Source organism: Arvicanthis niloticus, chromosome 24, assembly GCF_011762505.2.
Source record: "Arvicanthis niloticus isolate mArvNil1 chromosome 24, mArvNil1.pat.X, whole genome shotgun sequence".
NCBI classification, from domain to species: Eukaryota; Metazoa; Chordata; class Mammalia; order Rodentia; family Muridae; genus Arvicanthis; species Arvicanthis niloticus.
Genome location: NC_133432.1, coordinates 22974609 through 23002404, shown reverse-complemented (window position 1 = coordinate 23002404; position 27796 = coordinate 22974609). Strand labels below are relative to the sequence as shown.

Sequence of the window (27796 nt, the reverse complement as noted above, 5' to 3'; positions counted from 1 at the left end):
ATGGAGGGTTTATTTGGACTCATACTTTCAGAAGGTTCTGTCCATTGTGATGAGGAGGGTGTGGCCTCAGGGGACTCCAAGGTGTCAGGAGTGTGAAGCTGAAAAGCCTACCTCCTCCTATCCTGGTGAAACCAGAAACCAGAGTACAGACCCGGAGCTAGCTAACCCACTTCCAGTGACCCACTTCCTTCTGTAAGGTTCTGCCTCCTAAAGGTTCTATAGCCTCCCCAAACAGCAGCACCAGCTAGGGACCAAAACTCCAAACAAACCGGTCTGGTAGGGGACCTTTCATATCTAAACTTCAACACTGTGAAAAAGGAGAGACAGAGACAGAAAGAAAGAGGGGGAGGAGAGAGGGAGGAGGAGAGGGAGGGGGCTCACTGCAGAGATGGCTGAGCAGTTAAGAGAACTTGCTGCTCTTCCAGAGAACCTGAATTCAATTCCCAGCATCTACATCAGGTGAGCTATAAACATCTGTAACTCCAGCTCCAGGGGATCCAACATCCTTTAGCCTCCATGTTCTGTCTGTCTGTCTGTCTGTCTGTCTGTTTCTCTCTCTCTCTCTCTCTCTCTCTCTCTCTCTCTCTCTCTGTCTCTCTCTCACACACACACACACACACACAGAGAGAGAAAGAGAGACAGAGACAGAGACAGAGGGGGAAGAGAGAGAGAGAGTCTGTTTTCAAAGAGATTAAAAGTCAGTGCATACATGCTCTCCTCTACAGCTCTGGCTAAGCAACAGTGGCCTTGAACTTCAAAGATAATGTCAAAGAACCATTAACATACTAATGGATTATCTTCCTCCTGCTGGAAGAACGTCTCCTGTGGGTTACTTCTCAATTTTTTCCTTTGTCTGGGCCTGTTTAGCACACTTCCTCCCTCTGTGTCTGTTTCAAAGGAAGCAATACGCAGCCTGTGGCAGACGTTGTGACCCATCTCCAGTATTCCTGTTCCATTCTGGATGCTGGAAGGAAGAAGTGGTTTGCAGAACGGTAAGAAGGGTGAACCCCAGCCCGTTAACTGTTTTCTAAGTCACAATGGTAAATGTGCTTGAATGGTACAGATTTTCTGTTTTGTTTTTATGAGATGGCTTTTTAAATGTGTGTGTGTGTGTGTGTGTGTGTGTGTGTGTGTGTGTGTGTGTGTTGTGAAGAGGGTGGGGCAGCATCTAAAGGTACTCTCTCATGGAAGGCAAAAGACAACTGTGGGGCTCAGATGTCTCCTCCCACCATTTATTTGGATTCCAGAGGTGCAGGCACACCATTATGCTTGCACAGCAAACAACTTCGCCCACCAGCCCCTTTAAAAACAAACTTCTAAAAACGGAGACAAGACCATACTATGTAGCCTGGGGTGGCCCAGAACTCATAGCAATCCCCCTCTTCTGCCTCTCAATGACCAGGATTATAGTCATGTGCCACCATGGTAGACTTCTTATTCAATTCATTTTATGTTTGATTTCCAATTCCTTTAACCTAATATCTGATGTTCCTCCATTTTAAAGCCATCTTCCAGCCATTGCTCACAGCGGATCCTACACCCTTCTGAAGCCTTCTCTCCTTGCCCAGGCTTCCTTTATCTCCTTTTTCTCTCTGACTTCACACTTACTATGCACAGCACGTAATCCCCATCTTACAACACACTACCCTGTTCGCTAATTATTGGAATCACTCAATTTGGCCCTTGAATCTACGCTAATTATCGTATGCTAATACACGAGATCACGCCTTGCCCCAGTTCTTCATGTGTGTGCCCTCACTCTCCTCTCCAGCTCCACCAGCAATTTCCTGTAAGCCAAATTCTATACTTCTCTCTCTCACCTTTAAGGGAGAAGATCGGGATGTTAGACACAGGACTGGCATTTGCTAAATCCTTGAAACTTCCCTTTGGAGAACACCAGCAATCTCCTGCTTTGGAGAACAGAACGGAAATGGAAGAACACTTTAGAAGTTAAACTGATCCATATAAATCTTCATGTAAGCCAGTCCAACCATTCCTCTCAGTACAGCCTTTGCTCTCCATGGTAGAATATTACCATGTATTGGAAAGGTCTCCAAAATCCTTCTAAGAGATTGCCTAGCAAATTCAAGACTAAACACCATAACTTCAGGGGTGGGATGTGGCCTGGTTGGTGCAGTACTTGCCAAGCATGCATGAGGTCCTTGGTTCCATCCCCAGAACTATACAAACTGAGCATGGTGCCTCCCAATTGTAGTTCCAGAACTCAGGAGGTAAAGACAAGAAGATCAGAAATCTGAGGCCATCACCGGCTTAGTTTGGGTTTCTATTGCTGTGATGAAGCACCATAACCAAAAAGCAAGTTGGTGGAGGAAAGCGTTTATTCGGCTTACACTTCTACATTGCTGTTCATCACCAAAGGAAGTCAGGACATGAACTCAAACTGGGCAGGAACCTGGAGGCAAGGGCTGATGGAGAGGCCATGGAGTGGTATTGCATACTGGCTTGCTCCTCATGGCTTGCTGAGCTTTCTTATAGAATCCAGGACCACCAGCCCAGGGATAGAGCCCCTGACAATGGGCTGGGCTTTACCCCATTGATCACTAATTGAGAAAATGCCTAATAGCTGGATCTCATGGAGGCATTTCCTCAACGGAGGTTTCTTCTTCTATGATGACTCTAGCTTGTGTCAGGTTGACACACAAAACCAGCTAATACAGCTATGTAGTCAGTTCAAAGCCAGTCTAGGATCCATGAAGACACAACTTCAACCAAATCTAGACGGTGTGGGGGTCAGTGAAGAGGTTCAGTCCATTATCATCATGGCAGGAAGCATGGCCTCATCTAGGCAGACATGGTGCTGGAGGAGCTGAGAGTTCTACATCTTGATCCGCAGTCAGCAAAAGGAGACTATGTACCACTCTGTGTGTAGCTTGAGCATTTTTGAGACATTGAAGCCCACCACAGTGACACACTTCCTCCAACAAGGCCCGCCTACTCCAATAAGGCCACACCTCCTAATAGTGCCACTCCCTATGGCAAAGCATTCAAACACATGAGTCTACAGGGGCCATTGCTATTCTAACCATCACAATTTTGTTATAACAGCACAAAGGACAAAACTACCATAGCTTCATAAACACTTCCACCTAACCAGTCTTAGAGGGTCCACTGGCCATTGTTCTCAGGCCCACAGACTGCCTTCTTTATTCTTAAACCATGGAGAGCTGACCTCCACAAAGAAAATTCTCAGCTTCCTTTGCCATTTCGTTTCTAATGAGTTCCTCCAAAGACAGGCAGTGGCAGAAGATTCTGGAAGTCAGAACATCCAGATCATCCCTTCCCCTGCCTTCCCCCAGGTGCTGCCCCATCTCTGCCTTCTGTAGTTTCTCATCAGAGCTGAGCATCTGGCCCCCACCAGGTGAGACTACTCTCTGGGGTCTGATAACTCCCCCTCCCTCTCAATAGGTTGCTCCAGCCCAGCTGTGTGTGGGCAGAAGCAGCAGATTGCCTCTGTTGCTTATCTGAGATGAATCACCAGCCCTCTTGGCTTTTCAGCTCTGCCCATATTTGACAGCTAGTTCCCTGTACTTGACTATCTTCCACTGAGCTAGCTGGTGTGGGCTCTTGAACCGCCCCCTACATTCCCCTAACACACACACACTGGTCTCTAATGGATAGACACTGATGATACACCCCCTTCTCTCTTACCTCGCATCCTAGTCTTTCAGAATTCTATTCACGCTGGGATTATCCAAGTGGATATTAACAAAGCCTCTTGTTTAAAAGTTAAACAGAAAAGCAATTCTCAATGATGCAGTAAACAAAGATGAAATACAGTTAAAGCACAAGCAACAGCATAATAAATTGGTTCAAATGTTATTCTTTTTTTTCTTTTTGATAAAACTGCTAACATAAACAAGCAAACTGACAAATCTAATTAAGGGAATATTTTTAATTAGAAATGAGCAAGGAGATAAGACCATTTATAGAAAATATGTTTTTCACCCAACTCCAAAGAGAAAGTTACATGTACTTGTAAACAAATATATTGTAATCCTCAGTGACATAAATAATTTCTGGAAAGGTACAGATTATTAAAAAGAATCTAGGAAGTATAATTCTAAAAAGCATAATTGTTGAGAAGTTGAGAGATTTATTAAATAACAACTCAAAAATAAAGTTGGTCTCAATATTTCTACCAGAATAATGTTGGGATTTCTGAACCAGGTGGGGTGGGAGGATGGTTAACCATAGCAGCAGAAATCTGTAATATCAGTACTCAGGAGGCTGAGACAGGAGGTGGCCAAAGGTGGAGAGTTCAAGGCTAGCCTGGGCTACAATAATGAGATTCTATCGAGAGAGAGAGAGAGAGAGAGAGAGAGAGAGAGAGAGAGAGAGAGAGAGATAGATTAAACATTGTACAAAATATCTGTGGTGGTCAATGTTAATTGTTATCTTGGGAGGTTCTAGAGTCTTGGAAGTAAACTTTCAGACTCCTCTATGAGATTCTAGGTTGGTTGAAATTAATAAGGAATATACTCCCAGAATGAAGGCAGCATCATTCTGTCTCAGGTCCTGAACTGAAAACAAAAAGCAGAGATGGGGGAGGGGGACTGAGTACTGGCATCCATCTCTCTCTGCTTCCTAACCATGAATACAGTGTGACTGTCTGCCTCATGCTCCTGCTGCCATGCCTCCCCTGCCGTGTTGGACTGTGCACCCTCAGACTGTGAGCAACATGAACCCTTTCTTCCTCGGGTAGCTTCCTCTCAGGGATTTTGTCACAGCAACGAGAAAATAACTAATAGAATACCCATCCAGAACAAAAAGGAAGTTGAGCACTTTGTGTGTATCAGGCAAGGATGATAAAGATAGAACAGGTGAAAAGAAAATCAGAGGTGCAGGTTCATGTAAACACGGACAGAAAAAGATGAAAGAAAGTCATCAGCTCCCAAAAGGAGCATGCGCTGCTATGATTTTGCAGATCTTTATAACAATGGATTCCCTATGTGGTTGGCTTTGATGTGTTGTTAACAATTTTGCTGACATACAACTTTTTAAGAGAAAAGAGTGTAGAGATGTCTCACTATGCTATCCAAGCTGGTCTTGAACTTCTGGACTCAAGTGATCCTCCTTGTTAAGCCTCCCAAGTAGGTAGGGCTATAAGTGCATGCCACTGTGCCTAGCTTGAGATATAATCAGAGTATAAAAGATAAAGAAGAGGAGCTGGCAGGATGTCTCAGTAGGTAAGGGTATTTATTCCTAATCCTGACAACCTGATTCGATCCCCAGGACCCACACTGTAGAAGGAAAAAATAGACTGTCACAGTTGTCTTTTGACCTACACAGACATAGGTCCTGGTACTGTAAGACTCTGGTGAGCCTTAGCTTACCTGGGACCCCCTGAGTGAACCACACGGAACTGAGAATCAATGCAAAAAGCGAGAGAAATTTATTGTTCCAACGCATTGGGGTCATCCTGCACCCGAAGGCAGGGACCGCAAGCAGCTCATTCAGTGAGCCTTTATACAGTTTTTAGGGGTAGACTAGAGAAACAGTGACTAGGTACAATATGACTGGCAGAACAGTGTAACTTTTAAACTGATTGGTCCTTAGGGAATGAGGTGGCAAGGACTTCCCTTGTCTATGGGTGGCCAAGGGTCCATTCTGTGGAATGTGTCCCGACCCACAGCTCACAGGTCGGTTCTATCCCCTGTTGTCTGAGGTATGTTAATTAGCCTCTCCATTCCAGAGGGACAAGTGTTCCAAAGTTCCTAAGCTGACCTCTTCAGTACCTCATGCCCCCAAATAAATAAATGTATATATCTGTATCTATCTATCCGTATGCATATATATATATATATACATATATGTATACATATACATATATACACACACAGAGACACACACACACATATATATATGAAAAGGTTGGAGAGTTGGCTCAGTGCATGAAATGTTTGCCACAGAAACATGAGGGTCTGAATTCAATGCCTAGAAGCCATAGTTTAAATAAGTAAATAAATAAATATAGCCAAGCATGGTCGTGTAAAGACAGGCAGATAGGCCCTGAGTTTTACTGGCCAGTCAGCCTAGCCTACTTGTCAAGTTTTGGGTAACTGAGTGACCCTGCATCATAAGAACAAGATAGACAGCACTAAGAACCAAGGAAAGGTTTGTCCTCTGCATGTGGACATATTAAAATTAATAGGGAGTTTCTACCCCACTTTTGGTCATTTGGTTCCAAATAAAAGGCACAAAACTGTTATATTTACAAGAAGCCTTAACAAACTAGAGCTGGACAGATATCAACCCTATAAACTATTATGCCTACTTCCCTGTCACATGATATCACTTACCATGTTCTGCCTGGGCCATTCTTACTCCAATGGGCCAGCCCTCATTGCCATGTTTTCATGATTCACCTACCCTTTGGCATCTTCTCCTCTCTCTGCATTGTCTCTCCTCTCTCTTTGTCATCTATGCTCAGACCCCAAGCCCTGGGAACTGAAGCCCCTCCTACCTCTCCTCTGCCCAGCTATAGGCATCTTTACTCAACCAATAGTTTTAAATTAAGGAGAAAAGTTACATAGCATTACTTCATGTATGTGAGGATTCCCTTGTCCCTGGAGGCAACCAGACCTTGTGGGCCAGTATTTAACGTTACAATACATAACCACAGACCAAACCTCAACACACACACACACACTGGAGCAGGTCATGAATTCACATCATCCTTGAGCAGGGACCACAGTCTCCTATATGTGCTGCTGATGTAAGCACATGGGTTAGGTTGAAAGACAGCACCGAGAACAGTCTGTACAATATAAAAGTAAACAGCTACTTGACACAGCTGCTCTGTGCGACTAGAAATCAAAGCAAAGATATCCAGAGAAAACATTCACAACAGATGAAACAAAGTGTTCCTGTCTGTGACATATAAGCAACCAACACACATGAATACAAAACAGGTAAAGTTCCAATATATAAGCTGAGAGAGAACTTGACAATTTATGACAAAGACACACACACACACACACAGAGAGAGAGAGAGAGAGAGAGAGGATATCAGTAAATTGGTCTGTACAAAACTGTTCGATGTTAGCTGGGCATGGTGGCACACACCTGGAATCCCAGATGTAAGCAGGGGAACAAGAGTTCAAGGTAATCTTGGCCTGCTGTACATCAAGTTCAAAGGCAATTTGCACTACAGAAGAGCCTGTCTAGGGAAAAGAAGCCAACAAGAAGTTTTTCTTGTGATCCAAGAAATATCCATTCAAAGAGTGCTGTGACCCCTGACACCAGAAGTATTTTATGAGGTGAAAGGGTTTTCTGAAACATGAAGAGAAACTACAGTGTGACTAGTAGTGTTTTATTGCACTTTATCTATTCATTGCGTGTTAGGAGACACATCATGGTGTGCTGGCTTTGGTGGAGGTCAAGGGATGACTTACAGGAGCCGGGTCTCTTCTGCCATGTGGGTCCCTGGGTTCAAACTCAGGTCATCAGCTTTGGCAGCAGGCACCTTTGCCAGGCAAGCCATCTTGCTGGCACAGTTAAGAGTATTTTAGAAGTTGTCTGGTGTTAGAGTATTGTGTAGAGAGTAAAACTCACCTGTCCTTGAACTTGAACCTGTCCTTGGCTCGGGCTAGCCTTCAACTCTTAGTCTTTCTTCTTTTGCACCCCAAATGCTGAGATTGCAGCTATATAACCCCACACCTGGCACCCCTAAGGAATATTTAGAGATTAGTGAAATAATAAAGCTACATACACTATTAATTGCAAAATTATTCTGACAATCTGAGTAAATAAAGATAGTTTAATTCCACAACAGTGGAATTAAAGATGGATTATAAATTATTATTTATACTTATAATAAAAATGACAATTTATTAAGTACTCTTACATCCATTGCCCCCTGTTATGCTTCATCAATATGACGAAATGGGTAGGGACTGCTGAGTCTCAAAAAAAATTAAATGACTTGCAGAAAAACACATCGTTGGTGGCTCTGAACACCATTCCCATGCTCCAAGTAAAAGGGGTGGTTTTGAATATCTGTTCTGGGCCACAGTTTCCTCATCTGCAAAATGGAGCTATTTACAGCAGGCAAAATGTAGATATAAAGATCAAATGAAGCTTCCCAAAGCTATGAAACTGGGCTGGGGAGATAGCTCAGTTTGTAATGTGCTAGCCATGCAAGCATGAGGACCAGGGTTCGATCCCAAAAGCCAACATTAAAAATTCATGGCGTCTTCAGCCTTAATAGCAGAAGAAGTCATAGTCTTACTGCAACTGGTGGGGAGGGAGAGAGGGAGGGACTAGAGAAGAGGGAGGGAAACTGCAGTCAGGATGTAAAATAAGTAGGTCAGATATTAAATAAATAAATAAAGTGGGGCATGATGATGTACATTCATAATACAAACACTTGGAAGGCAGAGACAAGTGGCTTTCTCTGAGGCTACCTGAGCAGCCAACTTCACTTACTTGGCAAGGCCCAAAAAGAGACCGTGTCTCAAAATGTAAGGCAGACAACATCTGAGGAAAGACACCTGAGGTTGGCTCCTGGCCTCCATGTATGCACACACCTCTACCCACATACTCATACACACACTCGTGTACACACACACACACACACGCACACACACACACACGCACACGCACACACACACACACACACACACTTGGAAAACAATAGCTATGGAATTCTTACCAAAGTCGTGGCACAGAGCCAGCCTTGGGTAAATCAGTAAGGAAAATAATGATACAGCCAAGTCCCAGCACGTGGATGGCTGAGACAGGGGGCAGGGTGCAAATTGGATGCCACCAAGCAAATAAAAAAAAGTTAAGAGTGATGAATGGTGCATGACCAAGTCCCAGCACTTGGGAAGCTGAACCGGGAGGTATATGGTTCAAGGCCAGCTTGAGTCATATCCCGAGTTTAAAAACAGCTTGAGCTAAATAGTGGAACAGTGTCTCAAGAAGAAGCAAGAGAAGAAGAAAGAGGGGATGAGGATGAGGAAGATGAGGAGGAGGCTGTGAGGAGAAGATGGAAGGAAGAAGAGGAAGAGAGTAATTCAGAGCACTGGACTCTTCCTGAGTATGAGCACTGCCGTCTAGTAATCTGGAGCCTGGTTGGGATCGAAACAAAAGTAAGAAAACACCAGCATCCATTTATTATCTGTGCTTTCTGGTTACCACAAGTGAGCAGCTGCCATTACATGTTTGTACTGCCATGAGTTTTTTTGTTTTCTGGGTTTCTTTTCTTTTCTTTTCTTTTTTTTTTTTTTTTTCAGACCCAAAGCAACAATGAAGCTCAGGGTAAGAGCGGCTGGCCATGGACTGAGACCTCTATAACTGTGAGCCAAAATACATCCTCCCTCTTTTGGGTTGTTTTCTTAGGTATTTTCTACACTGGCAAAAATGCAAAACCAACACCGGCATACTTGGGATCCTCCCTCTCAAGAATCAGTGAAGCGCTACATTCTCCACCAGCTCCCGACATCACTGTTGGAAAGCCACTCCATGCTCGGCCCCTGATTTGTGAAGAGTACGTTGAAATACATACAGCTAAGAGGGAGAGAGAAAGGCAGCTCATCCAAGTGGAGCGTGAGAAACGCAAGGCAAGCGACTACCTCCATGATTCAGGAAACGTGCAGGGCTGGTGTGTCCAGTAAAGGGCATAAGTGCTGAAGAGAAATAGCAAGAGATGACACACAATGTAGCGTGACTGAAGGCTGAATCACAGGCTTACACTCATATGTCCAGAAGTGTACTCCGGCTGAGATGACAAACAGACATCTCAGACTTAATGTGTCAAATGCTGGGTTGAGGGTACTTGCCCTAATCTACTCTCTACCTGTCTTCCCTGTCAGGTAAGAGGTTGCCCATCCTTCCAAGCTGTCATGGTCCTGTCTTCCTGTATTCTCCCTCCTCCTCTTCTATCTCTTTGAGACCATGTTCCAATATGAAGAAACAGAACCGATAGAATGAATATATACAACAAAGGAGATTTACTAGATCAGCGTGTGCAATAGAGGCTGGGTGTTCCAACTGAGGCTGTCTCCACACTGGAAAGACTGAGAACCTGGTAGCCATTCAGTCCATGAAGTTGGGGGTAGTAGCAGTCCCAATCTGGTGCTGAAGGCCTGAAGGGTCCCTGAAGAACTATTGGTCTTCAGTCTACACTGGGAGGCTGAAGGAGCTGGGGTCCCAGGTCAATGAAGAATGATCACAGTAGGACAGAGTCCCTACCAGAAAGCAAAGACAGGCAGGTAAAAGCAATATTGCTTTCCCCTAGAGTCTCTATGTACCTAAACTACTGCCTAACTGGTTCCCGACCTGTTTTCAAAAATAAAACTACAGAGGGGCTGAAGAGACAGCTCAGTCAGTAAAGTGCTCAGCCTATAGACACAAAGATAAGAGTTTGATCTTCAGACATCATATTAAAAAGGATCAAGCACTGTAGCTTGTGATTATAATATTAGTGCTGGGAGCTGGAGACAGGTAGATCCTTGGGGTTCACTTCCCAACAAGCCTAACTACTTGTTAAACTCTAGACCAGTGAGAGAGTCTTTTTCAGAGAAAGTCAATGGTGCCAGAGAAACAATATCTGAGATTGTCCTCAGATCTCCACACACATCTGCACACACACATGCACCTGCCTGTGTGCACACCACACACACACACAGAGATACACACACAGACAGACACTCACACACAGAGATACACACACACTCTCACGGGGCAGAGAGTGACTTCAAAGCCTTCCAGTGTCTGCTTCTGAGCTGATGTGCTCTCTCACTTATTCAGTGACACTGGTACTCTCCAGGGACATCTATACACACACACACACACACACACACACACACACACACACACACACACGTGCACCCCAGAGACATTTGTGCATTCTGGGGAACATCTACATGTGCTATCCCCTTCTGCCTGGAAGGCGTCCTCCCAGGTACTTCCTTGTGGTTCACTTACTTGCCTTTTCAAGTCTTTATTAGAATGTCATCATCTCAGTGGGGACATCCTTGATGTGGTATTTACAGCTGAGACACTGAACTTCCCTGGTCTCCATCCTGCCTCCTCCCCTCTGTTTGTCACTTTAACATCATCTGGAGTGCTGCTCTGTGTCTGTAGCTCTTTCTAGCAGAAGTCAGCTCAGAAAAACAAGGATTAGTCTCTTCCTTTTTTGTTGATTATGTCACCAGCATGTAAGAATGCCTAGAACCAAGGGGATCATGTTATATGAATATGTGTTCAATACATGGATGAAGAAAGAAGAGGGGAAGAAGGAGGAAAGGAAGAAGAAAGAAGAGGGGAGGAAAGGAAAGACTGACTCTCTCCCTCCCTCTCCCTCTCCCTCTCCCTCCCTCTCCCTCTCCCCCCGCCCCCCGACCCCCATGGTTTCCCTGTGTAGCTCTGGCTGTCCTGGAACTCCCTTTGTAGATCAGGCTGACCTCGAACTGATGGAGATGTGCCTGTCTCTGCCTCCCAAGTGCTGGGACTAAAGCCAGGCACCACCACTGCCAGGTTGATTCTCTATGATTTTTAGAACCAAATGTCAGGATCTCTCTTGAATACACCTCAAATTAGTTTACACAGCCAGACTCTGGGTGTTGCATTCTACTTTGAGATAGATTCTCACACTGTAGCCCAGGCAGTCCAGAAAACACAAGTATCCCAAGCACTGAGATGATGGGCAGCTGTCACCGTACCTGGCTCCTCACAGCCGGGCTTCGTACCAAGCTTTAAGCTTTAAAAAGCGCTCAGCACACATTTAATCCTTTACAATTTCACGCCAGTGCTCCAATACAATGTCATTATAAATTCTTTCTCGGTACAAGTGGAGGCTCAAAGAGGTCCACTTAAGATCATGCTGGCTGCAAATGGCAGAGACAGTGTGTAAGCCAATAATTTCCCATCAGCCACCAACTCCCGCTGTGCCACCTGGGGCACCTAAATTCTCCAACTTTCATATTTTATTTTGCTCATGACAGCATTGTCGACAGATTTGAACAGGTCAGCAGAGGTTCTCTTGCTATAAATTTCCATTTGTCACAACCAAAACTTGGTATTTTGGAAAACTACCTTTCTAGGGTTTTGCATTTGGGTTTGGGGGTAAGATTTTATTTTTGTCTATGTTTTTGTTTGTTTGTGTTTGTTGGTTTTTTTTTTTTTTTTTTTTTTTTGAGCCAAATTGTCAAGGAACTCAAGCTGGCTTTGAACTTGCAATGTAAAGGAGGGTGACCTTGAAGTTTCAATCCTTCTTCTTCCCCCTCCTAAGTATTTGAGTGACAGGCTTGGTGCCGCTGTGACCAGTTTATTTGATGCTGTCAATGATTCCCAGGACTCCCTGCATGCTTGGCAAGCACTCTATCAACTGAGGCACATCTTCAGCCCCATCCTTCTGTTTTCTAAGAGGAAAAGGATGGAAGTCATGTCAACAACTACAGTTCTCACCCCTGATTCTCTCCACTTACCCAAAAGCAAAATGAGAGACTTCAGGAGCCCTCCCTGTGAGCACATGCAATAGAAAGATATTAACCTGGCACTGTCAAGCCAAGCAGCCCCCACACTTAGGGAGTCAGGCATACAAAGGAAAGCGTGCAGCTGGAGTCACCCGTGCATGCGTGGAGAGCATCACCCCCTTAGAACTGGAGGTGGCCTGATGCCTCCAAGCATCCAGAAAAGAATACAAACAAACAGGTTTTTATGAAGGCTGTAACCCAATTGACAGAGGTGAGCTCTCTCTGTCTGGAATTGGCCCTGCTCTGAACCAGTTGCCGTGCCAACAAGCTGCACGTTTCCACTCCATAGAATCCAATTTCTGAGCAGTGTGGCAGCGACAGGTCCAAGAGACACAATATGCAGCTCCAAGGTGCCTTTGAACACTTGCTGAATTGCAAAGAACAGTGTGGGTCCCTGGATGTCCTTAGCAACCTGAGGACATGATTCAGTCAAATGCATCTGTGACTAATATGTACAGTAGCCTCAATCCACCCAGTCCTCAGGTAGCCAACAAGTGACAGCACAAGGCACTGCCACATCCTGTATCAAGATCTTTATTAGATGAAGCCACAGGCATGGACTCAGACGGGATCTCACTGTTCAGTCCAGAGCATCCTGGGACTCATTATGTAGCTCTATAGCCCAGCATGGCCTCAAATGTACCATGTAACAAGTCAGTCTAGAACATATAATCCTCTTAAGTCAATGGTTTTCAACCTTCCTAATGCTGTGAGACTTAACACAGTTCTTCATGTTGTGGTGACCCCCAACCAGAAAATTATTTTCATTGCTACTAACTATAATGTTGTTACTATCCTACTCTTTAAATGTGTTTTGTGTAACTCTCACAACCTTCTCCCATTAGGTAAGTACTGTTAAGGTCTCACTTCAGTCAGGCATGCTGACAAACACTGGTAATCCCAGCACTTGGGAGGCGAAGAGGTGAGGATCAGAAGTTCAAGGTCACAACATCAGGTAGAAACCAACTGGAACAGTTGAGGTATTCTGCTGGAGGTCACCATTGAGCTTTCTCCCCATGCTTGCACTTGCAGCTAGCTTCTCTCTCCCTCTGCAGCACCTTTCTATCATGGGGTGAACACTAGTGAGCTCTGTTGGAAATGTGTCACCTTCCGGCTGTTCTCAAGGACGCAGTGTTTCACTTATGGGCTGCCCATGCCTGTCACAGAGTTAGTGGGCATCCTTTGCATCCCCACATCAGGAGTTTTTGTCAGGTCTGGGAAACAAACATGTACTTGGGTTTGAAAATGGGGTGGAGGACAACTGCCTTCCAAGCCTGCTTTTCACTTTTTTTTTTTTTCAAACAGAATATGACAATTTACCAACATAACATACATTACAGAGTCACTCACAGATGGAGACTTCAAGGGCAGGATTTTCTGCTCAACCTGCTTCAGCCCCTGAATAAGCACTAACGTCGGCCATGTTTGCCCTATAGCATCAAGCATGGTTTTCTTCCTCTTCCTGGGTGTATTAGCGCCCTTTTCATTACTATAACAAAATTTCAGAAGCCCAATACTTTCAAAAAAAAAAAAGAGGTTAATTTAACCCATGTTTCTGGAGGTTCAAAGGTATGCCACTGACATCAGCTCAGCTCTTATGAGGACCTTCCTGAAGGGACATTGACAATAGCAGAAGAGTAAAGACCACATAGCAAGATAGTTAATCATGATTGACAGCTTCAATGGGTTGGGAGGCACCTAGAAGATCTGTAAAGCACACTTGTGGATGTGTCTGTGAGGGAGTGATTAGAGACAAATTATGAGGGCTCTGACCAAACTGATGGATAAAGCCATTGATAGAATCTATTGGGAGGTGGAGTTGTGGAGGGGCATGCCTGGTGGGATGAAATGGTATCTGAAGGCATGTCTTTGGAAGCTGTTTCTTGTCCTGGCCCCTTATCATGTTCTCTCTCTGCTTCCTGTTTGCCTCTGTCATAATATGAATGAGAACCGATCTGCTCTCCCATCCCCCACAATGTGAACTGATCTGCCCCGTCTGTCACGATGTGTACTGATCTGCCTCCCTTCCACTATGATGCTATGCTTCCTGTCCACCAAGATGTGAACTGATCTACCTCTGGTCCTGCTTCCAGTCCACTATGCTGTGAATTGAGTGGCTTCCCAACTGCCCGATGAGAGCCAATCTCTTTCCTGTCTGCCTTTAAGTGAATCCAGCAGCTTCCCATCCACAATGGTGTGAACTCCACTACAATCTCCCCACCACTATGGACTTTAACTTCAGAAACAATGAGTGCCATAGTCTCTTCTTCTTGTTAACTTGTTTTGTTAGACATTTTAGTCACAAGGACAGTAAAGGTGACTAATAGAGTCAGGTGACTAATAGAGTAAGGCGGGGCCAGCCTGACTGTTTTAACAACTCACTCTCAGAAACTAACTGGGGTTTTACATGAACAGTTTAATTTTTTCCAAGAGTAATATCCCAAATGTGGGGAGCTGACAGAAGGCGGCTATCATCCCTGCAGCCATCTTGAGCCATATACCCTGACAAGAGACTTGTTTACAACAGCCTACAACGGCTGAGCACACTCTGATAACATCTTGTTTTAGATACCCAGGATCTTGCCTTGGGTGTGTGAGACTTAAAGGTGTGAGACTTAAAGGCAAGACTTAGAAGTGAGACGTATGAAAGGCAAGAGGCAGACAGAAGAGGGTACTTGAGACTTGGAACTTGAAAAACAGGTAGCTTGGAACTGGGAAAGAGACTAGCAACTAGGACTGGAATTAGGACTTGAGACTTGATACCTGAGACTTGGTACTAGGAACTATGGACTTGGAGAGAAGAGAGACGGAAGAATAAACAGGATTGAATCATACTCAGTCTGGTCTCCATTCTTCAAGTCTGTCCTCACTCTCTCTCTTGCTGAACCCCGACCCTCTGACTGGAGCAGCTTGGGGCGGTGCGGGCTCTAACAGTTTAGCCCCCAAAGCTTTTGGCAGTGCGGGTTCCAACATTGACAGAGCGGTCCGTGACATTTTGGCCCCCAAGCATGAGGCAGAGCGGTCCGTAACACCCAAATAGCTCAATTCCCTCCCTTTTAAACTTTCCATGTTGCCTTCTAATACCAACACACTGAGGCTCAAAGTTCCATCACATAAACCCATGAGGGATCAACACAAAGCATACACAAACCACAGCCCCAAGATGCAGAGTACTGGGATGATGTAGTAGTTTGTATGTGTAATCCCAGACTTTGGGAGGCTGAGCCAGAGGAATCATGGATTAGAACAGTCTAGGCTACATAGTAAGACTCTGTCTCAAGAAATAAAATAATGGAAGAAATAACCCTTTAATAGGTTGATTCTATGGGATCTTGGGTCAATGAGATGAGATTAACAGCCCATGGGCATGATAATTTCACTGAGTACGTGGCTAGGTGTAACATCTGCCACACTTCCCTACAAAGTGCTCAGAAGTCACAGACCTGGGCAAGTATCTTCAGTGTGTTGCCTTGGATTCATAATCCCACAAAGGCAAAAAATAAATAAATAATTAAACTGAACAAATAGAGAAGGAAACTTGATGATATTGCTATACTGCTGGAGTTACTGATTTTTATTAGGTTAGAAGATCTTTATAGTCTTATCATGTGTACATATCTCCTGAGAGTCGCTTTATAAAATATATTTATTCTACACTTTACACAAAAAATGAAGCCTTTCTACACTTCCTGGGTGATTATCATAAATGTTCCAAAGGAGAAATATTTAAAGGAACTCTTTATCAAGGTTCGTTATGCTTGTTCTCCCTTTGTGTATATGTTTGAATTTTCCATAAGGTTAAGAAAGAGAAATGAAGAAAAAAGAGTGGAAGGAAAGGAGGGACAAGAAGGGAGAGGGAGAGAGAGAGACAGAGAGAGAGAAAAGGAGAGAGGGAGGGAGAGGGGGCATGCTAGTAGTCTCAGTAGATTCTATGGTAAGAAAAAACTCACTGTGTAAGTGTGTACAAACAACACCCTTTTGAAGGTTAAGGGAAAAGACAAATTTAGCTCCTATATTTTTATTCAGCTAAGTACAAACCAAAAAACTTCTGTGACTCAAAACATTATATAACAAACAAACAAACATACATACGTATGTATATACATACATATGTGTGTGCCTGCCTCTGTGACTGTGTGTGTATGTTGTAATTTAAAGACTTTGTTGCTGGGTAGGCTGGTGCACATTTACAATCTCAGTACTCAGCAGACAGAGGCAAAAGGATCATCAAAAGTTTAAAGCCAGCCTGGTCTACATAGAAAGTTCTAGGATAGGCAGGGCTACCTAGTGGGACCCTTTCAAAAACAAAAAGCATAAGAAGAAGGAGGTGGCAAGAAGTAGGAAGAAGAGAAGAAAGAAGATGGAAGGAGGAGGAAGGAAGAAGAGGAGGTAGCTGCAGAGGCAATGGTAGTGAAGGATGAAGAGGCAGAGTTGAAGGAAATCATTTTGGAGGAGAACACAGCTATGTTCTGTGCAGCCTAGAGCACTTCTCAATTCTTGTCCTTTGTCTTTATTTTCCCTTTTCAGAGACGGAAACCTTCTGAGGCATGGTTGAGCTATGTAATATAGACTTGCTGTGAATCTGCAGTCCTCCTGCCTCAGCATCCCAAGTGCTAGGATGACAGGCATGCACTATGCTACTGGGCTCACACACCCATTTTCAAGCACAGCCACACCTTGCTTGTCAGTGAGAGAAGTTGTAAGAAAAATGTTGCTAGATGACCTCACTGTGTATGAATAGCACAGATACACTTTAACTTAGCTGGTATAGGGCAACCTCTCCAAATGTCTGTTAATACAATTAAGTAACCCAGTAAACAGATATTTGAAGCTACTGTCAGAAAACACAGCATGCTGTTTTACAGAAAAACTTGTTTTTATAACTAGCAGGAAGATAAAGTGTAGTTCAGCTGGTGAAGCACTTACCCTCCATGCAGGAAATCAGTAAGTTCCATCTCCAGAACAATATAAACCAAGCATGTTGGCTGTTAGATAGGAATTTACTCCAAATGAAAATATTCCATGCTGGAAGGAAGTTAGTTAAGAGTCAAGGAATTCTAAAGGTGGCTCATCAAGACTTATGAAATAAACAATTCATAAGTCTCAGGAAGTCTCTGAAACTGATCAGATGCACAAGGCAGATGGTGGCTCAACAGCTTATATAAGTACTAAGGTGAAGAAGAGATTGAGACTCTCTGACCTTTTGAGCTTTGTGCAAGCCATGCAAACAGCTCTGAAATTCCATCTTTTACCCATGCTGGGGTAGAATTTTCAATGATGCAGCTGCCTTTGAGTCTTCCTTGCTTCTGTAAGCAAACCTTCACCCATACTCCTGTCTGTAACCCCAATAAACTCATTTGTTTACCAAGTTAATGGTATGGTGGCATCATTACCTTGATCTCTGTAGTTTGGTTCCCTATCTAAAATGAATAGACATCTGTGTTCCATCTTAACAGAAAAAGTATCACACAACACTGGCTCATGCATGTGATTCAAGCACTTGGAGGTAGAGGCAAGGAGATCAGAAGTCAAAGTATTCCTTAGCTCCAAAAGACCTTGTTTCAAAAAAATCAACTTATAAACATATTTTACATGATATACCTGTCATATTTAAGGGAAGTTGATAACAGCAACAACCAACAGACAGGCATGTGGATGGTGGTGGTATCATGATTCAAAACCAAGGTAGTTTGTTGAAAAATGATTTTTGGCGCCGGGCAGTGGCGGCGCACGCCTTTAATCCCAGCACTTGGGAGGCAGAGGCAGGAGGATTTCTTAGTTCAAGACCAGCCTGGTCTACACAGTGAGTTCCAGGACAGCCAGGGCTATACAGAGAAACCCTGTCTCGAAAAACAAAAACAAAGAGAAAAAGAAAAACAAAAACAAAAAGAAAAGAAAAAGAAAAAAGACTTTTGGCTTATCTAAGATCACATAGCCTTGATGTAGAAGTGAAAATGGAGGAGCAGGTATTTTAAACCCAAGATTGTCACTGGCAAGAGGACTCAGTGGGTAAAGGCCCTTGCTTCTAAGCCTGAGAGCCTGAGTTTGACCCTTGAGCTCAAACGGCTGAAAGAAGACCTGATTTCAGCAAGTTGCCCTCTGATCACCACACATGCTGTGGCACATGCCCTTGCTTACAATGTATGTAAACCTGAGACAGTATAGGTACTTGTTACTTTTCCTCATTGCCCTCCCTACAAAGGGCTTTACCAGCCTATAATTGATTAGATACTTTCAGAGGTAGAGGTGCTCACACTCCCTGGTATAAAGCTGTGTTAGTTACTCTTCACATTGGTGTGAGCAAATGTTTGGTAGCAACAATCTAAAGAGATGATTTATTTCAGCTCTCTATTTCGAATCTTTCAAACAACGTTTCAGCTCTGTGGACTCCGGACCCATAGGGAGACAAAACATGGCAGCGGAGGCAGCATATGGAAGAAAAGGCTACTCACTTCATGGCAGACAGTAAAGAGGGAGGAAGAGATGGAGCCGGGAGATGACCTATTTCCTCCAGATAGGCCCTACTTCATAATGTTTGCACTACCTCACAAAATAGCTCCACCATCTGGACACCAAAGCATTAAGTTCGTGAGCCTATGAGGGACATTTCACAATGAATCCACCACACAACCCTAATAACCCACCTTCCAGCAGCTCTATCAGGGGCACATTTGTACTTCTGTTCTTCTGGACAAGTTATGTCCATCCATTGGTACCACTACTCTGAGGGGCCACCAGGAACATATGTGTTTTCTCTTCAACACAACAGTCCTTAAATTTTTAAAGACCCTATGACTTAATCCTCAGCAAGTCCTCTGTCTTCCAGGCCCAATGTCTCCAGGGTCTTTATCCATTCCTCTTCTAAGACTCAGTTACAAATCTCCTTCCCAATTTGCCTTCTTTCTTGCCTCCAGGCTTGACAAGAGACATATACTATTGATGAGCAGGGAAGCTTTCAGAGTGTTCCTGGAGACTTGTGATACATTTATGCTTTCTTGGGATGACATGTATTCTAGGAGGACTAGGACTCGCTGTCATTCTCACTGGCATTGAGAAGGACATTGGTATTTTACAATATAACCATTTTTCTTTTCTTCCCAAAGGGCTGTCTGCTTGAGGAAACAATCATATTCTCTGGTCGAGGGGAACCAAAGGGCTTTGAGGCAGGTAAATATTCCTCTGCAGAATTAGTTGCTTCTCCTGATGCTGTGATCAAATGCTTAAGGAAGGCAATGCAAGGAGGGTGGGCTTTCCTGCCACTGTGTTGGATGATGAAGTCCATCATGGCGGGGAAGTTAGGATGGCAGGAATATGAACCAGTCCTGTCACTACACAAAGCGTAGAAACAAGAGAAAGGGTGGCCTACTCTCTTTGACCTTTTTGTCCAGCCCAAGACACCAGTCTGTGGAACAGCATCGCTCACATTTAGGGCGGCTCTCTCCTCACCAGAGTCTGAACAGATGGTACACACAGTCTTGGACTTCAGCCTCCAGGTTTGTGAGCTAAGTAAATGTCTTATGTCTTTCCTTTGTAACGCATCAAATTTCCGATGTGTGTGTTATGGCAACAGAAAATGTCCTAGTGCAGTAGGCTATGTATATATATATATATATATATATATATATATATATATATATATATATATATATATAAAACTATGATGTAAACTGTCCCTATCCCATCTAAAGCTGCTAAAGGGGGTCATTCATTTGTACACTGCAGACATATTTTTAATCCAAAATAGCAAGGGAAACCGAAAATGCACAGAAGAATATAATACAGTTTACAGCCTGGATGGGAGGGTTTGAAAGGAAAGCATTGAACTGCCTGGAATTTTCCCAGCATCCTGCAGACCAGACGCTCCAGGGGTACCACTTTGGCTTTCTAGATCGTTCTAAAGGAGACTCTACCTCATTCATAAAATCCTAGGGGGATGAACTGAAAATAAATGAGTGTTTGATTAGCCCAGCATTGAGCTATGTCATCCTCCACTTCTGAACAGAGAGATTGCATGTCCTGAAATAAAAGGAAAGTCTGCATGAAAGCCTTGGTTATTCAGGAGGGGGTAGGGGAAAGATTATAAACTTTCCAACAAGCCTTCAGCGTTGTAACTAAATGCTAATGTTTAAAGATATCCCTGGTATTTTAGGAAGCAGTTGGTAGTGGCCTCGCTAAAGCTCATTCTACTTTTAAAGAGAAATATTTGACTTGGAGGAACAGACCCCATGCTGGCTCCAAGATAAACTCTCCTAGCTCACTCAGGCCAATTTTAATGCTAAGAGCAGCTCCGTCAGAGTGAAAGTTCATTTTCAAGAGCCAAGCTGTGAATTATGCTACAGGCTGAGGCGAGCAGTTGGTCTTTTGCTGATGAAGGGAAGACGCTTGAGTGTGATACAGAAGTGGAAGGCGGGAGCCAGGGACATCCAAGGGGGATTAGCACAGAAGGTCAGACTAATTAAATGGGGAAAAGTCACCAGAGAGCCAGAGCTCCCACACATACCATCTTCAAATACCCTGACACATGCAAGGAGTAATAAGAAAATAGACAATAAAAATGGCCAAATCACTTCTTCCATCTGCCTGGAAGGACAACTGTCAATCAAATAAAACTTCTCACTATTGGTTTGAACCCAGACTGGGAGGGAAGAATTGAAATCTGCTGCCAATTCCTGATCATTTAAGGAACCAGAGAAAGGAAGAGTGAGGGAAAGAAAAACCCAATTGTTTCTGTGGTTGGCCATTAATGGCATGATATTGTATACCTGCTATTTGCTGGACATAGTTGGATGCTAAAGATAAAACAAACAAGATATACCCTACATGCTCAAAAAGCCCGTAATGGATAAACATTTACGTGATGACAGTACCTGATATGGCCAATACACTCACAGAACTTTAAAGACTATAAGAAGTCAGCTTAGAGCCGTGGTTCTCAACCTTCCTGCTGCTGCTTCAATACAATTCCTCATGTTGTGGTGACCCCCAACCATAAAACTATTTTCACTGCTACTTCGTAACTGTAATTTTGCTACTACTGTGGATTGTAATGTAAATGTCTGATATGCAGGATAGCTAATACACGATTCCCAAAGGGATCACCATACACAGACTGAGAACGTTGTTCTAAAAGGTAGAATAAGCCAAAATATATCTGAGAATGGTCACTTGGCCATAGATGGAAAACAGAGACCTTTGGTTTGAAAGTACTAACTATGAACCCTGAAGTGGTAGATCTGAGCACAAGGCCATCCCCCCTGGCCTTCCAATTCCTATGTGGTCCCAGAGTGAAGATGCTGATGAACAAACAATTTCTGAGGTCCTACTGTGTACCCAGCACATTCTGCCTGCTTTCAGGGATCTGGAACCACAGAGTGGGCTGAAACCCATTCACACAAGCCAGACCTACAAATCTTATTTTGGCTTTTGTGACATCTCCTTAGTAGCCTGAAATTGGCCACCATGGGAGGCTTTACGCCACAGAATCCACAAACACTATAAGCCAGGGTGTTTTTATCCTTTCCAGGAAGCCATTTATTAAACATCTTACCAGCAACTGAAAAGATCCAGCTCTAGCCCCACATGACAGCACTTACTTTAAAAGCACATTCTGGGGCTAGGGACATGTCTAGGTAAAGGACTTGGCTTGCAAGCATGAGGACCTGTGTTTAATCTTCAGAACCCATTTTTTAAAAGATAGTTGAGGTGGTTTGTAGTTGTAATCTCAACATTGGGAGGCAAAGAAAGGGGATGGGGGTTTATGGGGAGATTCCTAGAACTTGCTGACCAACCAGTCTAACACCAGGTAAGCTCAAAGGCAATTAGAGATTCTGTCTCAAAGGAGGTGGAGGAATGAGATTGTTCTTTGACTTCTATACACACACACACACACACACACACACACACACACATACATACACACATGCACATACACATACACACATGCACATACACACCCACACATACACACATGCACCCATATAAGTACATGCATGTGAAATGATGACCAAACAATGCCCTTAGGATACAGCACCAACTGAAGAAGAAGTCAGGAAGCCTTGGTGCTGGTAGGAGAGGCAGCAGAGAAGCAGAAAAAGCTTAATAGTGATGGTTCAATTTTTCCTACTCTCAAACTCAACTGCTCTACTGTAGCTAGGGCTTCATTGTGAGGCTCCATCTGGCTCTAGCTACCATGAACAGCAAGCTCCAGCCATACTTCTCAGATGAGATGGAAGCCTCAAAACAACAATGGTGGTTAGTGATCTGTAGACATAGAACCTCAGAGAGAGAGAGAGAGAGACAGAGAGACAGAGAGACAGAGACAGAGACAGAGACAGAAGCCCAGGGATGGTGTTGATATCAGAAGCCAGCATGGCAGATCATCTCTGAACCCAGTGACATCACACATAGGCAACAGAGACCTGAGCATCTGTTGTTATGGCAACCGCCACACATTCCCAGAATCCACTTGGCTCACCTCCCACCTTTACCTGCAAGCAGTTATTTCACAACTCAAATAAAAGGCAGAACCTTCTGACCTCCCCTCTCTCTGTTTCCCCTCATCTTTGTCCCCACTTTTGCACTCTTCCCCCACAATAAGCCCCATGTGGAACTGTATCAGCCTGGTGTGGTCTGTCCAGACTCGAACGGCAGTTCTAACGCAACAGATGGCAAGATGGCTCAGTCGGTAAAGGAGCTTGCCACCAAGCCTGACAACCTAAATCTATACCCAGAACCTACATGGTGGAAGGAGAGAACTGACTCCCACATGTATACTATGACAGGCACACACACACACACACACACACACACACACCCCATGAGTACATACATACACACATACTAATTGTTATTGTTGTCACTAATGAACAATAAGATTTTTAAAAGAATCCAGCCCAAATCTCTTACTCCATTGCTGCCAGCCATTCATGCCTGTCCATCTAGCTGCACACGAGCCTGCCTTAGTTTCAAGTGGTTGGGGAGGCACTACCTTCTACAGGAGGCTGAAGATAAGCTAAAGGCAGACCTTCACCCATGCAGCTTTCTGAAGGTGACCACCCATGCTGAGGTGGGACTGGTGATGCAGCTGGTTTGAGGTCACTGGTGCTCCTGTGTGTGACCCCCTCACCCATGCTCCTGTAAGCAACACCAATAAACTCTTTGGTTTACCAACCTGAATCTGGGTGGAATCCTTTCTTCACTCTGTCATCAGTGCCCTATCTAAGTGAACAGATGTTTGTTCAAGTCTCCCCAGGATAGGTCTTCACTTGCTCATGCAATTGCTTTCCACAATCCTTCTTTATATTGGTGGGGTCTCTACAGGCTTTTCAATTCTTCTTTGAAGTATTTATCTTGCTCTTCTCCCCATAGACTTAATGCTATAAGTTAAGTTCTTATTTTATTTCTCTTTATTCATTCAAGTTTTTTTTGAAGTCATGTATTATTCATTCATTCATTCATGTTAGTTTTTTAGACCAGTCTCATGTAGCCCAGACTGGTTTCTAATTCTCAATATCCCTCAAACTCTAGCCAAGGGTGACCTTGCACACTGGATCCTGTGGTCACCATCTCCCAAGATCCGGGATTCCAGGCATGCACCACCATGCCTGGCTTCCGGTTTTAACCAGCAGCAAATTCTTGGATGGGGTGAAACCCTTCATCAAACTCCCAAGATAAAACAGGGAGGAGACAATGCCTTCAGGACAAGAAGAATTCTGCCCCTGCCCCTCCCCCTCGTTCATTGTATCAGCCCAGCACACCCCCGTTCCCCAAAGCCCTCTGTATGTCACAAGAGCCTCCCACCTATGCTTCTGTCTCTGATATCTTTCCCCCCAGCCCAACCCACACTCTGTCAACTGTCTCATAATAACACTGCTCCAATCTTAACACCCTTGCAGCCTGTCACGCCCCCGTGCCATCAAACCACCCAACCACTTCCTGCTGGCTGCAAGACAAGGATGAATCAATCTATCACATCTCCAACCTGTGCCCACATGGGCCTCGTCACTTTGGCTTCTGAGGGCTCTCATGGCCACGCCACACTCCTGTTACCCGTATCACCTTCTGGGCTTGTGACATTCTCCTGGAGCCTCTGTACCCTCACTTCACCCCGCACCCTGCCTCCTACGTTTCCTCTGGTTTCCATTGCCTGGCATCACACAGAGAGTCACCCTAAAGATCCTCCTGTGCCTTGCACCTGTAATCAGCCTCAGTCCTAGGATGGGACCACGTGAACGAATCCTAAGCCCCATCCACCTTCCTGTCAGGGCCTGGAGAGAGAAATAAAGGTGAGGGAAAGGGGTTGTGTGCATTCGTGTGTGTGTGTGTGTGTGTGTGTGTGTGTGTGTGTGTGTGTGTGTGAGCGCACTCGTGAGTATGCACATGTAGGGGGCTGCTTTTTGGAGTCAAGGTCCTACTATTATAGGCAGCCTAGGCTGACCTGGAATTCACCCTATAACCAAGAGTACCAGCAATCTTCTGGTGATCCTCCTGTCACAGTCTCCTATGCACTGAGATGGAAAGCATGAGCCACTGTCCTTGGCAATCTCCCTCAAGGACCGTTAGGAAAGCCTCCAGACGGCCCTCCCTGTTGTCCCAATCCACCTTGACCAGAGGGGCAGGACCAACCACCCAGAACACAGACCTTTCCTGTTGCAACTCTTGTTTAAAATCTTTCAACAAGCCTGCCTATGTATCCAGACTTCCTTAGAGAAGAGGAAGATGAGGAGGGGAAAGAGGGGGAGGAAGAGGAAGAAGAAAAAAACAATCAAGGCATACCTATTATGCTAGTACTTGGGAGGTGGGGGCAGGAAGGTCAGTTCAAGGTCATTCTCCTCCTCGATGTTTGATGTTTAGGGAGTTCAAGACCAGCCTGGGACACACAGGGAACCTCTGTCTCAGAAAAAAATAACCTTTGGGGCCAATCACGTTAATTCCCTGTTTCTCTACTGAGTATTAAAGGCCATTTATGCTTTGACTCCTACCTACATACTGGACATCTCTCTCTCTCTCTCTCTCTCTCTCTCTCTCTCTCTCTCTCACACACACACACACACACACACACACACACACACACACACACAATCCCCCAAGAGCAGCCTGCAGCAGTTCAGCCACCTCGAATCACCACATTTTCCTTGGACACGGTGTGTAGTTGCTTGCACATGCTGTGGGTGTGGTTTTGATTCCAGGGTCCACCTGTTAAGATTTTCAAGTACGTGTATCATGGAACAAAAAAAAAATTAGATCGTGGTAGCAGCTTATTAAGATAGCCATTCCTGAAATGTAAGTAGGCTACAGAGCTGGGAAAGGTCTGAACCTCAAAGTCTTAGGACCCCAGATCCGTCTGCCTCTGCCTCCTGTATGCTAGGATTAAAGGTGTGGGCCACCAGGCCCAGCCCAGCTATTGATCTTGTATGGAAAAAGCTCTACTCTCAGACCACACTTTCTCAGCTTCTTTATGTCCCTGCAAAAAAAAGCCAAGCAATGCCCGAGGTCATTTTTCAGCTCACAGCAAGATGACCTTCACTGACAGCCATATGTCAAAATCAGTGGGTAAACAGCTGGTTCTGAGGCTCTCCTCCACCCAAGCCCTTTCTGCTGACTTCTAGCAACTGTAGGGAAACTGTTTGGCCTCTCTAGACCCTTGAGTGATTGAGTTGTTCAATAGCTCAGCTCCCTGTGCTCTGCTCTGACCCTCTTCCCGAATTGACTTCTCCCCAATCCCTGACATTTTTACCCTTTTCCATGGATGTCCCTGGTCCCGGAGAGGAGCAGGCTTTTCTTAGCTTCACTCAGGACTACTTCCCATGGGACTTCCTTCATCATCGTCAAACGATCTAACTTGTTTGGGGTTTTTTTTTGGGGGGGGGGGCAGGGTTCAAGACAGGGCTTGTCTGTGTAGCCCTGGCTGTGCTGGTACTCCCTCTGTAGACCAGGCTAGCCTCAGACTCAGAGACCAGCCTGCCTCTGCCTCCAGAGTGCTAGGATTAAAGGTGTGCACTCACTACCACCACCTGGCTTATTGTGATTTCTTATCTCCAACTCAGCCAAGAGTTCTTTGGGAGCTGGAGTCCAAGGCTTCTTCACCTAGAAGATGCTCAGGTAGGGCCTGGTGAACTAAATCTTTTTATCAATTTGCAAAAGTCCTCCTTAAACTCCCTTATGTCCTTTATGTCCTTTCTTCTCCCTCCCAGGCTTCCTCACATCTCTAACCTTCACAGGGCTTGCTTGATTATGCAAAGTATGCATATGATGGGCATTCAGTAACTGGCCTAGAGCTGGCTATGTAACCCAAGTTGGCCTTGAACTCGAAACCTCCTGATTCCACTCCAATAATGATGAGGTTACAAGCATGTACTACCAGTGGGCTTAGCAGGAAAAGAAAGAGAGAGAGAGAGAGAAGCTAGTGTGTGTTTATCCCCTCCTTCCCCAGTGGGAGGGCATAACAGCCCCTGTTAACTGAAATGCAGGGATCCTGCTGAAGCCAAATAAATCAGGAAAGGACTGCCAAACCCAGCTAAGCTTGGTCATCCTCTCATCCCACTGCCAGAGCCAAGCACCTGCCTAGTGCCAAGCTTCCCCAGCCCTTCCACCAATGCTCTTCTCCTACCCTGAAATCCACATCCGAGTCCCACAGAGCATCAAACCCCACTCGTCTTTTAGTTGTATGATGCCACAAGTTTTGTTTGTTTGTTTGTTTGTTTAAGACAGGAGGAAACAGGATGGAAATTATGTCTTTTCTCTTGTAGAGACAAGTCTTCCTTCCTTTGCCTTCAAGACAAAAAGGAAAACCACTCTATTGTCCTGCTTTCTGCAGATTTCTCCTCAGTCAACAGAGCTCTGGGAGAAGGTAGGGACAGGGCCTCCACCTGGAGAGGGAAAGCCCAACCTCTTCTACTGTCCCTGGGTGTGCTGGGTGCAGAGGACCAGAGCAGGGAAGAGAAAAAAAAAAAAAAAAAAAAAAAAAAAAAAAAAAAGCACAGGGAACAAGCAAGGGAAGGAGAGAGAAAGGAGGTGGAAGGGGGAGATGGAGAGAGCAGGAGGAAAGAGGAAATGAAGGGAAGTGAGGAGACACAGAAAGAGGGCAGAGAAGAGAAAGACAGAGGGTGGGAAGAAGAGAAGGATGAAGGAAGACAAGAGAAGGGGAGGAGGAGAAGAGAAAAGAAAGAGAAGGTAAGAGAGAAGGGAAGGAAAGACAAGGGAAGAGGAAAGAAAGAGGGAAAGAAGGGAGAAAGAAGGAAGGAGGGGAAGGAAGGACAAAGGGAAGAGGGAGGGAAGGAAGGAAGGAGAGAGGAAAT

The 27796-nt window shown here is 44.7% G+C and overlaps 1 long non-coding RNA gene across 1 annotated transcript; it reads left to right on the top strand.

Annotated features, from left to right (window-relative positions):
* Positions 1–68: 68 nt before the first annotated feature.
* Positions 69–3839, top strand: LOC143437471 (uncharacterized). The gene is made up of 3 exons (XR_013106927.1): positions 69–192; positions 899–992; positions 1828–3839. It is a non-coding gene; the product is annotated as an uncharacterized LOC143437471 (long non-coding RNA).
* Positions 3840–27796: the final 23957 nt, after the last annotated feature.